Genomic DNA, 15,783 nt, shown 5'->3' on the forward strand with positions numbered 1-15,783 from the left:
GCCCACATGAAGCCAGATGCACAAAGTGGCAGAGATTGCCTGCAGTGGCAGGAGGTCCTGTTTCTCTCTCTCTCTCTTCCACTCTGTCTCCTTTTTCTCTCTCTCTATTTCCCTTTCCCCTTGCAAATAAATGAAATGGAAGAAAGAAAAAAACTATTGCTGATCTTTTGCAAATTAACTACAGAATGCTGACAAGTCTTTCTGGAATCTAGCTAAGCAATGAATATGTCCACAATAGAATAATAACAATGGGGCTGGAGAGATGGTGTAGCAGTTAAAGCACTTGCCTGCAAAGCCAAAGGACCCAGGTTCAACTCTCCAGGACCCAGTAAGCCAGATGCACAAGGGGGCGCACACATCTGGAGTTTGTTTGCAGTGGCTGGAGGCCCTGGCATGCCCATTCTGTCTTTCTCTCTCTACCTGCCTATTTCTGTATCTCTCTCTCTGTCTGTCTCTCTACCTGCCTATTTTTGTTATCTCTCTCTCAAATAAATAAAAATAAAAAAGAATAATAACAATGAATTGGTTTAGAACGGGTTTAGGTTTTGGATCCAGTCTGAATGTGAGGCAAGAAGTCTTCCAACGGACTGGACTGCTTTGCAATGTGAGAGGCAGAGAAGAGCCAATCTTAACCCCAAAAATACTGATCTCAGAAACTGAAAAGGGATAAGTTACTGTTGATTGTGACTAGACAATGGAAGAAAGATCAGGGATGGATTTTTGATACATTGAGGTTTAGATATTTGGATAGTGGTATGAAATGGAGACCTTTTATATAGAAGATACATTAATTTTAAAGTATCATGTAAATTGTGCTAAAGTGATATAATTTCAACAAAGACAGAACATCCAAAGAATGAAAATAAATATTTTCACACCAAAATTAAAATTATTTCTAAGAAAGAATGTTTGGAAAACTAATTAAATTGAAAACTATACCATATTCATGGGTATGCCTTAATGTTTTTATATCAATTCTTTTCAATTTGCAATATAGACTAAATAATAAACCCAATTGAAATTACTAAAAAAAATAAGTAAATTGATAAACTGATTATTAAATATGAGACATATTAAATTATTTTACCTTAAGCTTATCAAGTCATAAATTTTTTAAAATTTTTTTGTTCATTTTTATTTATGTATTTGAGAGCAACAGACAGAGCGAGAAAGAGGCAGGTAGCAAGAGAGAGAGAGAGAGAGAGAGAGAGAGAGAGAGAGAGACAGACAGACAGACAGACAGACAGAGAAAGAGAGAATGGGCACGCCAGGGCTTCCAGCTACTGCAAATGAACTCCATTTGCAAGCACTCCCTTGTGCATTTGGCTAACATGGGTCCTGGGGAACCGAGCCTTGAACTGGGGTCCTTAGACTTCACAGGCAAGCACTTAACCACCAAGCCATCTCTCCAGCCCTCAAATCATAAAATTTTAATAGCATTTATTTGTTTAAAATTATAGCCAGGCATGGTGACACACATTTATAATCATAGTGCTAGAGGCAGGAATAATATCAAGAGATCAAGATCATTCTCAGCTGAATAAAAAATAGGGTTGTAGAACTAACCAATTAGGTACAGAATATATGAGATCTTGTCTTAGAAGAACAAACATGAAAACCATGTTATCCTGTATGATCAGATGATATGGACACACCCCAGATTAGAAAACTATGTAAGTAAAATGCAATAAAGAAAAGACTCAAATAATTTTAAATAAATTTTAAAGTTTCTAAGACCCAGTGTTGCATAGACAATGACGATCAAAGTTTGTCGGTTGTTCTATCAGATCAGCCAGAAAGTCCAAAGGAAACATCAAAAGCATGAAGGGCAAAAGAAAATTTCTTCAATAATGGAAAACTCATAAGTACAACAACATATCTGCTAGGCATGTATGGTATGAGAAAAGATGAAAGACTGTATATAAGTAGAAAGAGTTTAAGGATTACTTAAACACAAATGTTAAAATTTGATTTCAACTATTTACCTTTAATGAGTCAACTATAAATATTTTCGGGAAACGCATTGTAAGCACTGCATTGATTTGCACTGTAACATACTTGAAAAGGCAATGCTCATCTTATATTTTCATCTATGTTCAAGAATATTTCATATGTAAGTTATCAGGTATTAAGAATTTGAAAACAGGGCTGGAGAGATGGCTTAGTGGTTAAGCACTTGCCTGTGAAGCCTAACGACCCCGGTTCAAGGCTCGATTCCCCAGGTCCCACATTAGCCAGATGTACAAGGGGACACACGCGTCTGGATTTCACTTGCAGTGGCCGGAAGCCCTGGCACACCCATTCTCTCTCTCTCTCCCTCTATCTGTCTTTCGCTCTGTGTCTGTCACTCTCAAATAAATAAATAAATAATGGACAAAAAATTAAAAAAAAAAAGAATTTGAAAACAGGGTATGAAGAAATGCTCAAAAGTTAAAGGCACTTGCTGGCAAAACCTGCCATCCCACAATTCCCAAGCCACCCTCATAAAAATGAACAGGCCTTCAATTGGAGTGGCAAGCAACCCCGACACTCAAATGCACACACACATATGCACATAATAAATAAATTTTAAAATAATTTTATAACTAATACTTTTAATTATAGAATTGCAACATGGTATAATACCTTAACATATTTGATTTTTATTGATTTGAGATCCGTATAGAAATAGGCAGAGAGAGAAAGAGAGAGAGAGAATGGGTGCACCAGGGCCCCTAGCCACTGCAAATGAATTCTAGATGCATGTGCTGCTCCCTTGTGCATCTGGCTTACATGGGTCCTGGGGAGTTGAACATGGGTTCTTTGTCTTTTCAGGAAAGTGCCTTAACTGCTAAGCCATCTCTCCAGCCCATGATAGAATATCTTGTTTCATTGCATCACAATGCCTTCAAAAGGCATATGTGTGTTAGAGTTGCACTGTATCACTGTATATATTTATTTAAACACAATATGTAGAACTCCAGAACAATTATTTATTGGTTTAAAAAAACCAGACCAATTGATGTTAGCAAATAATACTCCCCATTATGATTTGCCCTTTGTTAATGAATGCTATTTTGGTAACAAGATTTTAACACACCCATATGAGCTTTTACAAATATACTACTTCTGAGAATAGACTACTTGATAGAAAAGCAAAGAAGAAAAAAAAAAACTTGACTATTGGACTTTTTTAACTAAATAAATTATGTATTGGAATATATCCCTTTAGGCTAGTAAATTTTCATTGTAGAATAAAGTAAGTTTTGTCCAACTAAGAATAAGATACTTATGAGTCCCAGACTAGCACAAACAGTATAGGAAACATTCCATTTGGTTTTAGAAGCAGTGTGAAATTCAGTATCTATATTCACAAATTCTTTTAGTTAGGATAAGGGACTGATTCTGCCTTTTGTCCATTCATGATGGAAAATATTAAATAAGATAAACGTCTGTTCTACCTGAATACTGGATGCTGCCTGTGAAAGTTATGCATACATGGAGGTGTTCCTGACAACTCCCAGCTTCCATGTGTCTGAATGAAAAGTCCCAGGGCACTTGGAGACTGAAGGTTTAGGCAAGTTCAGTCAAAACATGTTGGAGCAGTCGTGAGTGTAAATGTGAAGCACAGCAGGACTCGTGGATTCCAGTGCAGACAGCGCTGACAAAAGGAACCTCATCTTACTCCCTTTCCTGAATAAAGAAATGTAAACTGCATGCACACTCTCAGATAGCAGCTGGTGACAGACATTCCACCACAATTTCTCAATGCATCAGTGTCTAAGTCAGGACCTGTGTGTATATATACAGTGTCACACAGACAAATATGCAATGACAGTTTCTTAGGAGAAAGAACCAGGGTAGGACCTTAAATTTTCAGCTTATCTCAAAATTTCCCCTTACTAAGAAATTATGTGCTTATAGTGGTCATACATTAAAGAAAGTCTGTATACTCATAGCTCATGATGCTACAAATTTGCATGTTCAAAAAAACCTCCAACAATCCAAGTAACACCTGTAAGGCATTCAACAAACTGATACTTAACGCAGTTTAATTTAATGCCCAACTAGGAGACAAATTCCATTAGTTTGCTTTGCTACTACTGCTTTCTAATAGCAACAGCCAATTCTTTCCAGTTAGGATAAAATACTGATTGATTCTGCCTGTCACCCAAATAGAAGATATATATATATATATACATATATATATATATATATATATATATATATATATATATATATATTTAAATTTAATATTTTATTATATATACACCTATATATTAAATATAAATATATTAAATATATTTAATATTTTATTTAATTTAATAGATATATTAAATGATATTATTATTTAATTTTTATTTTGTATTTTATTTTATTTATTTTTAATTTTAATTAATTAAAATTAAATAAACTAATTGATTTAATTAATTTTATTTTATTTTTATTATTATTATTTTTATTATTAAATAATATATTATGTATATAATATATACATATATTAGTATATTAAATATATTTTATATTTGATTATATATGTGTGTATATATGTATGTGTGTGCATATATATAATATATATGTCATATATATATATATATATATATATATATATATATATATAAAATAAAATATTAAATTAGCTAACTTCTGTTCCACAAAATTATATTGGTCAAATAGATTTGTTGACAGATTGCCAATGGAATAGATTGGTTAATGCAATGTGCCTATTAAGTGACTGTTAATATGTTTTGGATTAGTAATATAAAATGCATTACTAATTGCATTGTGATGTTTAAAAATGAGTTTTATTAAAAATCTTAAAATTATTGTTAATATTCATAATTTTCCATTTGTATCTTATAAGTAGAGACTAGATCTTTGAAAAGGTACCATGATAATCCAGCTATTTTAAAATATAAATATTTTTAAAATCTATTTTTATTTATTTACGAGAGAGAGAGAGAGAGGTGTTCCAAGGCCTTTAGCCACTACAAACAAAGTCCGGGCACATGTACCATCTTGTGCATCTGCCTTATGTGGTCATGGGTAATCAAAACTGGGTCCTTTTTTTTTTTAATTTAGTGTTTTTCTTTTAAATTAGGTTTCTATTCAGCAAATATAGGCAGTTTGGTACCATTATTAGGCTCATCCTTGACCTACTCCCTCCCCAATGGTCCCTCCTTGTTGATGTATATGGGTCATATGGGTCGTGCATTGTGGAGTTAGCCCACAGTTATTGGTATGATAAATATCTCTGCATATCATGCCCCAATATGTGGCCCTGACATTCTTTCCGCCCCCTCTTCCACAAATGGCTTTGCAGGCAAGCACCTTAACCACTAAGCAATCTCTCTATCCTTAAAACATAAGTATTAATGAAGGTTTATTTTCAGGATCATTGACAAGGAAAGTGAGTAAAAATCACAAAGGTATATATTTCTGTAAAAATTGAGAGTCCAGAAGGCCTGGAAAATTTAGTTTATAGCATAAGGATGAATACTGCTTAGTTATTAAAGAAGACGTCTCCAAATTACTCAAATTAAAACAAATATTTGTGGAAGATATTAGAATAATCATTAGTAATCCATAATCATCAAAAATACTTACAGAATCTATAGTTTTTATAAGTAAGCCAACCCATTTCTAAGAGTTTATAGGTAAACCAAACCATTTCTAAAAATAAAATGTTTTGGAGAAGCAGTTAGAAATAATTTATAGTCCAGAAGCTTTTAAAGCACAAGGAATAAAATCAGTATTGTGAATATTTGTGTTTAAACAATAAATAATACTACATATACTTTTGTTGTGTCTTAGAAAACCATGGACCATGTTATTTCATAATGTTACCATGATGTGTATTATTAAAATATTCCCAGAAAGCTTTGCATTTGTTAGGGTTCTTAAAAACCTCTGGAGCTTGGAAACAAGTCAGAACCATTTCTAAACGTGAACCTGCTCTCCATTATCAAGCTACCAACAATCATGGGCTTCAGAAGGGCCTACACCTATTAAGTTCTCTATAAAAGCATAAGGGTTATCCCATTTGTCTGGTGCTAACTTTACTCTCTGTTGGAGAATCTACATCTCTTTTTCAGATAAATGCAGATCCTAAGTGGAGAACCACCCCATCCTACCTCAAAAGGGCCCCGGCTGAAACTAAGAATAATTGGTGAAAAAGCAAGGGTGCTGTTTTCTTGGTGAACCGGATACCAGCACTAGGTTGAAGGAGATCAACACAGGAAAAATTAATGCCTACCAAATCAGATATCCAGACACCCAGAGGCCCCCAACACCTCATCACTGAAGCAGACCCAAAATGAACCCAACATGGCTCAGGAAAATTTTGCGGAAGAGGTGACACAAAGAATGTCAGAGCTGGTATGGAGAGATGGCTTAGTAGCTAAGTGCTTGCCTATGAAGCCTAAGGACCCAGGTTCAAGGCTCGATTCCCCAGGACCCACGTTAGCCAGATGCACAAGGGGGCGCACGCATCTGGAGTTTGTTTGCAAGGGCTGGAGGCCCTCGCATGCCCATTCTCTCTCTCTGTCACTCTCAAATAAATAAACAAAAATAAAAGATATGAAAAAAAATAATAAAAATTTAAAAAAATGTCAGAGCCACATGTTGGGTCATGATAGGCGAGAGACACTTCTCCTACCCATAACTGTGGGCTAACTCCAGAATGCATAACTCATATACCTCAACAAGGAGGGGCCAGGGAAGGGGTTAGGACACAGATGAGCCTAACAATGGTACCAATTTGACTGTATTTACTGAGAACAAAACTAATTAATAATAAATAAATAATATAATATAAAAGTAAAAAAATAGAATAATAACATATTTTACACACACACACCCTCATACATGGGGGTGGGGAGTGTGAAAATTATAGGTTTGTATAATTATGGAAGCTGAGGAGTCTCACCATCTGACCATGGAAACTAAAAAATGAAAGCCAGCTAAATCAGCCAATCTGAGTTTGAAGGTATCAGAACCTTAAAGTCTGTGGTACAACCACCGAACTGAGGACCAATGCTTGGGAACCAAGAGCTGTGATACCAGGGAGCAGGAGACTAAGGTTGTCCCAACTCAAGATAATTTGGTTTCTTCTGCCTTTTATTCTCCTCGCTCAGCAGATTAGATAGATGTCCTCTTTGCTCAGTCTACCAATTTGAATTGTAATCTCTTTCAGAAGAATCTTCATAGAGACACATATAAATCATGATTTGTGAGTGATGAGGGAATTCTGTAGCCCAGCTACCTGATATTTGATAAAAATGCCAAAAATACTCATTGAAGAAAAGACAGTCTCTTGAGCAAATGGTGCTGGGAAAACTGGATAAGTATCTGTAGAGGACAAAGATAGATTCTTCTCTCTTTCCATGCACAAAAATTAAGTCCAAATAGATTAAAGACCTTAATGTCAGACCTGAAACTCTGAAACTGCTGGAGGAAAAAGTAGGGGAAAGTCTTCAACATATTCGTCTTTGAAAAGACTTTCTGAATGTAATCCCAGTTGCTCAGGCAATAAAACCACAGATGAACTGCTGGGTCCTCATGAAATTACAAAGATTTTTGTATGGCAAAGTACACTGTGAATAAAGCAAAGAGGCAACTTTGAGAATGGGAAAAAAAAACTTTTTCCAGCTATACATCTGATAGACAATTAATATCTAGGATATACAAAGACCTCAAAAAATTAAATAAGAAATCAAACAAGCCAATTGAAAAATGGGCTATGGAACTAAATAGAGAGTTCTTAAAAGAAGAAATACAGATTTACAAATTTATATTAAAGTATCTAAAGAAAATGTTCTATATCCCTTGTCATCAGGGAAATGGAGATTAAAACTAGTTTGAGATTCCATCTCACTCCTGTCAGACTGCATACTACCATGAAAACAAATGACCATAAATTTTGGTGAGGATGTGGAAAAAGAAGAACCCTTCTACACTGTTGGTGGGAATGCAATCTGGTCCAGCCATTGTGGAAATCAGTATGGAGGTTCCTCAGACAGTTAAAAATAGATCTACCATATGACACAGCTATACCACTCCTAGGCATATATCCTAAGGACTCATCTGTGGTGGTTTGATTCAGGTGCCCCCAAAAACTTAGGTGTTCTGAATGCTAGGTTCCCAGCTGATGGATATTTGCCTTCTGGAGGGAGTGTATTGTTGGGGGCGGGCTTGTTGGGTGTTATAGCCAGTTTCCCCATGCCAGTGTTTGGCACACTCTTCTATTGCTGTTGTCCACCTTATGTTGACCAGGGGGTGATGTCCACCCTCTGCTCATGCCATCGTTTTCCCTACAATTGTGGAGCTTCCCCTCAAGCCTGTAAGCCAAAATAAACCTATTTTTCCCATAAACCACTCTTGGTCATGTGATTTCTACCAGCAATGTGAACCAGACTGCAACACATCTCATGACCTTAGAGATATTTGCTCAACCATGTTTATCGCTACTGAATTCACAATAGCTGAGAAATGGAAGCAGCCTAGATGTCCCAAACTGATGAGTGGATAATGAAGATATAGTACATTTATACAATGGAGTTCTACTCAGTGGTAAAGAAAAATTAAGTTATGAAATTTGCAGGAAAATAGATAGCTCTGGAAAGGATTATATTAAGTGAGGTAACCTAGGCCTGGAAAGCCAAGCGTAGCATGTTCTCTCTCATATGTGGATCCTAGCTACAGATGATTGGTCTTCTGTGTGAGAAGGAAAACACTCAGTTGGAGAGGCCAGTAAGCGAGAAAAGAGATATAAAGGGAAGAGAAAGGAAGGGAGGGGGGTACTTAATAGGATGATATTGTATATATGTAAGTAGAAGAATGGATTAATGGGGGTGAAAAGGCCCAGAGTGAGGTCAGGGGAAGAGATCTGCTGCTGTCTGGCTAACTGTATATATTGTGCTCATCAAACTGCCCAGTAAGCACTTTTCTTAATGTTCATACCCTTATAGTAATGCTACTCTCACTTTTGGTAGACAATCTTCTCTTTTCAGATGGCAGTGACCTTGGGATGACTTGGAATGTATCATGGTGCTCTAAAGATGTGACAGGAGTGCTCAGTACTGCAATGTCTATATCATACCTTCCAAGGCTTAAGGTTCATTGTGGAAGAGGTGGCAGAAAGAACGTAAGAGCCAAAGGAGGGGTAAGACTCCTTGCAACAAGCTCCCCCCAGACACAAAAGGGCCTGGATATCCATGGCCTAACAGAGCCTGACACTATGTACATAAGAGCATCAAATAGGAGGAAAAGATCATGATATCAAAATAAAAGAGAGACTGATTGAGATAGGGAGGGATATGATGGAGAATGGAGTCTCAAAGGGCAAAGTGGGAGGAGTGAGGATATTACCATGGGATATTTTTTATAATCATGGAAATTTTTAATAAAAAGAAAATTTGAAATGAAAATATATTTAAGAAAACAAAAAAAGTCTACTCATGAAGCTGAGAATGGTATAAACATTATGCCTAAAAAGTCAAATATTATGACTCTTAGCTTCCTAATGTGTAGTTGAAACTAACACATTAGAAAATATACAAAATTACCCCATTCTGTGTTTAAAACTTTTAAATACTTAGATGAATCATAAAGTTCTTTGATACTATCATCAGACAAAATTTCTGCTCTAGTATATTTTTTTAAGCAGAACATCAAGTGAACATGAAAAGAATTTGAAATAACACTTGGACAGGGATGAGAGTTCCATTTTGTTTGTTTTAATGTGATTAGTATTACCTTACCTACATTCAATAGAAAGCTCATCCAAAAACATGAAAAGAACAACTCTAAGAAAAATAAATAATCATTTTTTGTTTGCAGGGATGGGAAAGAGACGTCTTAATAGTTTATATTAGTTAAGTTGCTATTGCTGAAATAAAATACCTGACAAAAATCATTTTAAGGTAAGAAGGGTTTCTTTCAACTTAATGTTTGAGGTTACAGTTCATCAAGAAAAGACCATGTCAATGGCATCTTGAAGCAGCTTTTCATATTCAATCTCCAGCTGGGCATCATATATTAATGAATAATGTTACATAGTCAGCTCTCTCTTTTATATTGTTGAAAACCATAGCCCATGGAATGGTGCCTCAAAAACTAAAGTGAGTCTTCCAACTTCAGTTAACCAAATCAAAAGAATCCCTCACAGGTATGCCTAGAAGCTAACCTAATCTATGTAATATCTCACAGGAGATTTTAAGTCCTGTGAAGTTGAAGATCACTATAAATCCTCAAAGGTTAGAGAATAATGATAAAAGATCGCATTTCTTATGTTACATTTTGTTACCTCCTCATCCTGATCCTAATTACCATGACAGGTTTGGAACAGTGGACTAGAAACAGCAGTCTTTAGGCAGCAACCATTATTTCAGAATATTTCTCTTCAATCATAGGACTTTTCCTTCCAAGAAAATGAGATGATGGAAGCAAAAAGTCAGGGTGACTGCAGAAAACCGTTCTGTACAAATTATTTATGGCTTCTTGGACACTCTCCCACATCTCACAGGCAAAGATCTGTCCCCAGATTTATACACAGGACATGGAATACTGAACTACAGAAAACAAAATGGCCTTCTTAGTGTCACAATTCTTCATGTCATAGCGGGGGCAGTTCCAAATCAGCATGGTAAAAGCTACAGGGACTGTGTTTATATGAACCTTCAGTGCAGTCAGTCTGAACTAAGCAGAATCTGGTGCCTATGTAAAACAAAAATATCACCAGACATTTTAGGACTTGAAGACTCAGGATATAATATTCAGAATGAACCCGCAATTGGAGTATAGGGAGACCATATGCATCAGATGGGCCCTGAAGAGGGAGGGAAGAAGCCTAACCATAAAACATTTGCCTGTGGCTTGTAACTACCAGTAACAGAAATTGGTTACAACCCACATTGAGTTGTTGATTGGAGAGACCACCAAAGCAAGACAGGCTTCTGTCAAAGTACTTGATTATCCATCTGAGTAAAAGGTAAGACCCTATTGCTGAAGACCCACCACATGCTGGCAACACAGAGCATGGAGAGAACTGACTGGATCCTGGAAGGGAGCCAGTTCCCATATGCTTAGTCCATATAGTGTTGGAAAGCATTACATGAGCTGTTGGTGACAAATGGACAACAAAGCTATGAGCAAGCATGGGAAACTGCTATATGGAAAAAAAATTTTAAAAAACAATGTGACAAGACATACACACCTGTGCAATGGTGGCACCCAGCCTAAGTGGGTAGCCAATGGCTTTTGGATTGGCTAAAGAGATCCACTCAGTGGAAAAGAACTCACATCTGGAAGTAGGAGCCCAGTCAAAATCCTATGAAGACCAAGATCATGGACTCCATTGAGAATCTCCCAGTAGTTCTTGGCCAAAAGAGAGGATACACCCATAAAAAATCTCTCTAAATTAACAAAGCTTATCCCCTTTAACCTATGCTGATTTACTTTAGGTTGAAAATCTGTTTTTCTTTTTCTGAAGGCAGTGAGAACCAAGGACAACCCAAATCTATCGACAAGAAAAGGTAGCTAACTCCCTGGCAGGACATGAACTACCCCTTGCACATCAGCTGGGGCTCAGGTGAGATTAGAGAAATCGATGGTGCAGCTTCCATGGTGAGCCTTACAACCTGCACAAAGCATAATGGAGACAGACATTGTGGAAACTCAAAACGTATCAAAACAGAAATCCTGAAGCAGCTGAGAACTCAACACTAAAGTAGAATTGACACATACCCATCACGGCTCAGGGACCTTTGCAGAAGAGGGAGCCAAAAGATTGTAAAAGCCACAGAGTGTGAGGGAATATCCAGATAAATTCCCCCACCACACACACACATAGACACACACACACACACACACACACACACACACACACACACACACAAATTACTGACTGCTGCTCTCACAACTCATAGCATACATCCCCATTGTGAATACCAGCAATCCCACTGAGAAGGACCCACAGTGGAATGGGCCCAGGAGGAAGGAAATTATGGTACCAACATATAATGTGCTCATACGAAATTTCTCCCTAATAAAAACAAAACAAAAAAAATCCCAAAAACCAAAAAACAAAGGTATCCGGGTGTGGTGGCACACGCCTTTAATCCCAGCACTAGGGAGGCAGAGGTAGGAGGATTGCCATGAGTTTGAGGCCACCCTGAGACTCCATAGTGAATTCCAGGTCAGCTTGGGCTACAGTGAGACCCTACCTCGAAAAATCAAAAAAACAAAAAAAAACAAAAAAAAAAAAAGGAAAGAAAAAAAATGGAGTGTAACCCAACAATGCTCCATCTAAATAATCAGAAATATACCAAATTCCATGGCTTAAGGAAATAAATATAATGAAAATGTAGGGATTAATACGTGTTGAATTATTGGGGACTTGGGCTTGAGGCAATTATATTCATTCTTCTAATTATAAGAGCAACAAAGACCAAGTGATTAAACAATGAAATTAAAGAAAAGCCAAGTGACAAAATGTCACTGAAAAAATGCACTAGTGTGAGGTTGAAGTATGATAATAAAGCATGAATATGAACTATGAGAAGGAAATAAGGGAATGAACTAGCGGAAGAACTACAGGAATACTTTTTATGGACTTTACAAATAACTTTTCTAAGAATATTGCTATGAATTCCTAAATTCCTTCCTTGTAATTTGCCCTAAAGTAACCTTACAAGTTTATGATCCACCCACTTAAAGCAATGCAACTAGGTTTCCTCTGCCTTGGTGTACCTTTGATCTGAACAGCACACATGACCATTATTGACAAGGACTGGTTAGAGATGCTGACTGATCTTAAGAGATCCTGTTTGCTTAACTTTCTCAGAGGCCTTGTTGGTCTCTCAACTCTGAATAAACACACATGTGTAAGAAGAGATGATCATAGTGGTGCAGACAAGATCAGAAACTATGGGCCCACAGATCTGTTGAAAGCAAGAGATAGATAGCTTAATGAAGTTGGTCTTGTGTTCAGCAAGTATCTATGTTCTGGATCAGCAGAATCCAGTAGTCACACCCCTAAATTCCTGTCTTTTGCAAATGTTTAAGGATTATCCAAAGTCGAAAGACTCTTTCCCTTTGCTTATACAATGTGCTACTTATTCACATATTACTGTTTATTAGCTGGTCAATGAAAATGCCAATGGAAACCTACACATTGGAGCAGTAGTGACAACAGATGCAGCAGGTTTACTAATGGTGTAGACTAAACTACTCTTCATTTTCATTTTGCCTCAGGCTGCTTTAGAGGAAACTAGCATACTCCTGAATTGGGTAGACCAAGAGTTAGCTCCCCACCACCCGCCCCCCCCCCCGCCCCCGCCCACCAACATACTCTGCTCCTAGAAGCAGTTTGCCCAGTTCTGGATAGGAAAGTTCCAGAGGTTAGTTTTTTTCTAAACTCAGGGATGCACACTTCAAATAGGTCATATTAGTTTATTAGTAATGATCAGTAAACAGAGCTTCAGAAACACGTATACTTCAGCGCATAAGACTTCTAGGAGGAGATGAGACCAAGTATCAAGCAAAGCATATTATCAAAGAAATGATATGAAACCACCTAAATCTGGTGAAAAACATGGATTTATATATTCAAGAAAAAGAATTCCCAAGTCAGTGGAATGCATGGAAACTTATTCCAAATGATAATTATGCTGCTGGAAACTGAGGAAAAGAGCCTCAGAGGCCATATATAAATGGAGTTATCTTTTATGTGATGTACTGGGAGAGATACAATATACAGAAATTGAGAATTCTTAGTGATTCACAGGTTAGAAAAGATCTTGCAAGTTCCAATAGCTCATGAAGATTGTGTCTATCACCTACTAAATTATTCCATATCCTAATGATCTGACATAAATCTATTCCAAAATGTCAGTTTTACTTTGTGGTAATTGAAAAATAAATTTTAAAAAATGTATTAATTGATCCCTTAGAGGTTATGGGAGTATCACCTTCCTCCCTCCCTGTACACTATACACTTCTACTTCTGCTTCATGTCTTATGAGTCATATACCAGCAGCATCTGGCCTGAACTTTCTAACAAAGCTTAAGTCCAATGTATAAACCTGCAATTAACATTGGCTTTCATTTCCTTTCCTCTTGGCTTTCTATCACCTCAGTGCTTTTTGTAAATGATATAGCAAAGCCTTCCTTTTTCTCCTTTCAATTTCTCTGTCCTCTCCTCTCTTCCTCTTTTTCTTTCTCTCTCTTCTCTCATTTCTTTCCTTCCATTTTTTTTTCTATGTTAGAGAACAATGAAGAAAAAAAGAGAAACTACATCAGTTATTTGTTTAAATTTTTATTCAATATTTCAAATTTGACTAACATTTTACTAATGCTTAAACTGGTATTGAAAAGTAGTAATCTGGGCTGGAGAGATGCTTAGTGGTTAAGTGCTTGCCTGTGAAGCCTAAGGACCCCGTTTCGAGGCTCGGTTCCCCAGGTCCCACGTTAGCCAGATGCACTAGGGGACACATGCGACTGGAGTTCATTTGCAGAGGCTGGAAGCCCTGGCGCGCTCATTCTCTCTCCCTCCCTCTATCTGTCTTTCTCTCTGTGTCTGTCACTCTCAAATAAATAAATAAAATTTTTTTTTTTTAAAAAAAGTAGTAATCTCTAGAACTGAGTTATACTTGACATTATCTAATATTAAAAGAAAATCTGATTTAACTATACACATAAACTTCTATGGGTATATAACAGAGTATTTGATAGCTTAAAGTTTAACATTAAACAAACATTTAACATAAAATTTAACATTTTTATTAAGTGTCATTATAATACCATACTCTTTATCACAGTTTTAACGTTTGTAAAATAAATTCTAGATGGATAGAAATTTGGCTAGTGCCTCTGATTTTTTTCTCAAAATAATTATCAGATTAAACTCAAGTTTAGTTTGTCAGAAATTCTACCTTAGAGGGAAACATGAACTCTTAAATATATTTTTTCACTTCACAAAATTTCTGCCAATTGCTACTGTCAGAATATTCGTACAAATATAATTAAGTACAACTGTGAGCAGCAGTACATGATTAATGCACCAAACACCTGTGCTTTTAATTCAAATAAACACCTGCTTTTCCTCTTACGTTAACACTTAAAAAATTTCAAGAAAAACTGAATAAAGAAATATACTGTCCTCTAATTCAAAGCTTTCAGTTAAGATTCTATTAATTTTCTACATTTGCTAATATCACAGTACCAAAGTTTGGAGCTATAATCTGGAGTAAGATATTTGTTATTTGCATATATTTTATTTGTAAAAAAATACCCATGCATTTCTTTGCTTACTGCTGTACTAGGCTGATTTCAGTTAGTTAGTAGAGTGGGTGGCATGATAGTTTTCTAATCTGTTTGCTAATTTCAGTATTACCTACTTCAAAACTACTTACTACATCTAGTTCATTATTTTGTTTTTATAAAACTATTTCAGAACTTTTTTTTTATTTTTGAGGTAGAGTCTCATTCTCATTCTAGCCCACACTGACCTAGAATTCACTTTGTCGTCTAGGCTGGCCTCAAAGTCACAGCAATTCTGTCTCCACAGTGCTGAGATCAAAGGCATGCCACCACTCCTGGAAGAGACATTTCAAAACTTTTATCACATATCCATGTTAATTATATTTTAGCTTAATACATAGAAGTATAGCTTTACATAGGAGTAATTGTAGATCTGAAGTCATCTGTAGATTAGCACAAATATATGCATCTGAGGCACAGAAATACCCAGCAGTGTCAGTTACTTTCTTCTGGCTGGGACAAAATGCCTGAGAAAAAGCAGGT

Source organism: Jaculus jaculus, chromosome 6 (genome assembly GCF_020740685.1).
Source record: "Jaculus jaculus isolate mJacJac1 chromosome 6, mJacJac1.mat.Y.cur, whole genome shotgun sequence".
Taxonomy (NCBI): Eukaryota; Metazoa; Chordata; class Mammalia; order Rodentia; family Dipodidae; genus Jaculus; species Jaculus jaculus.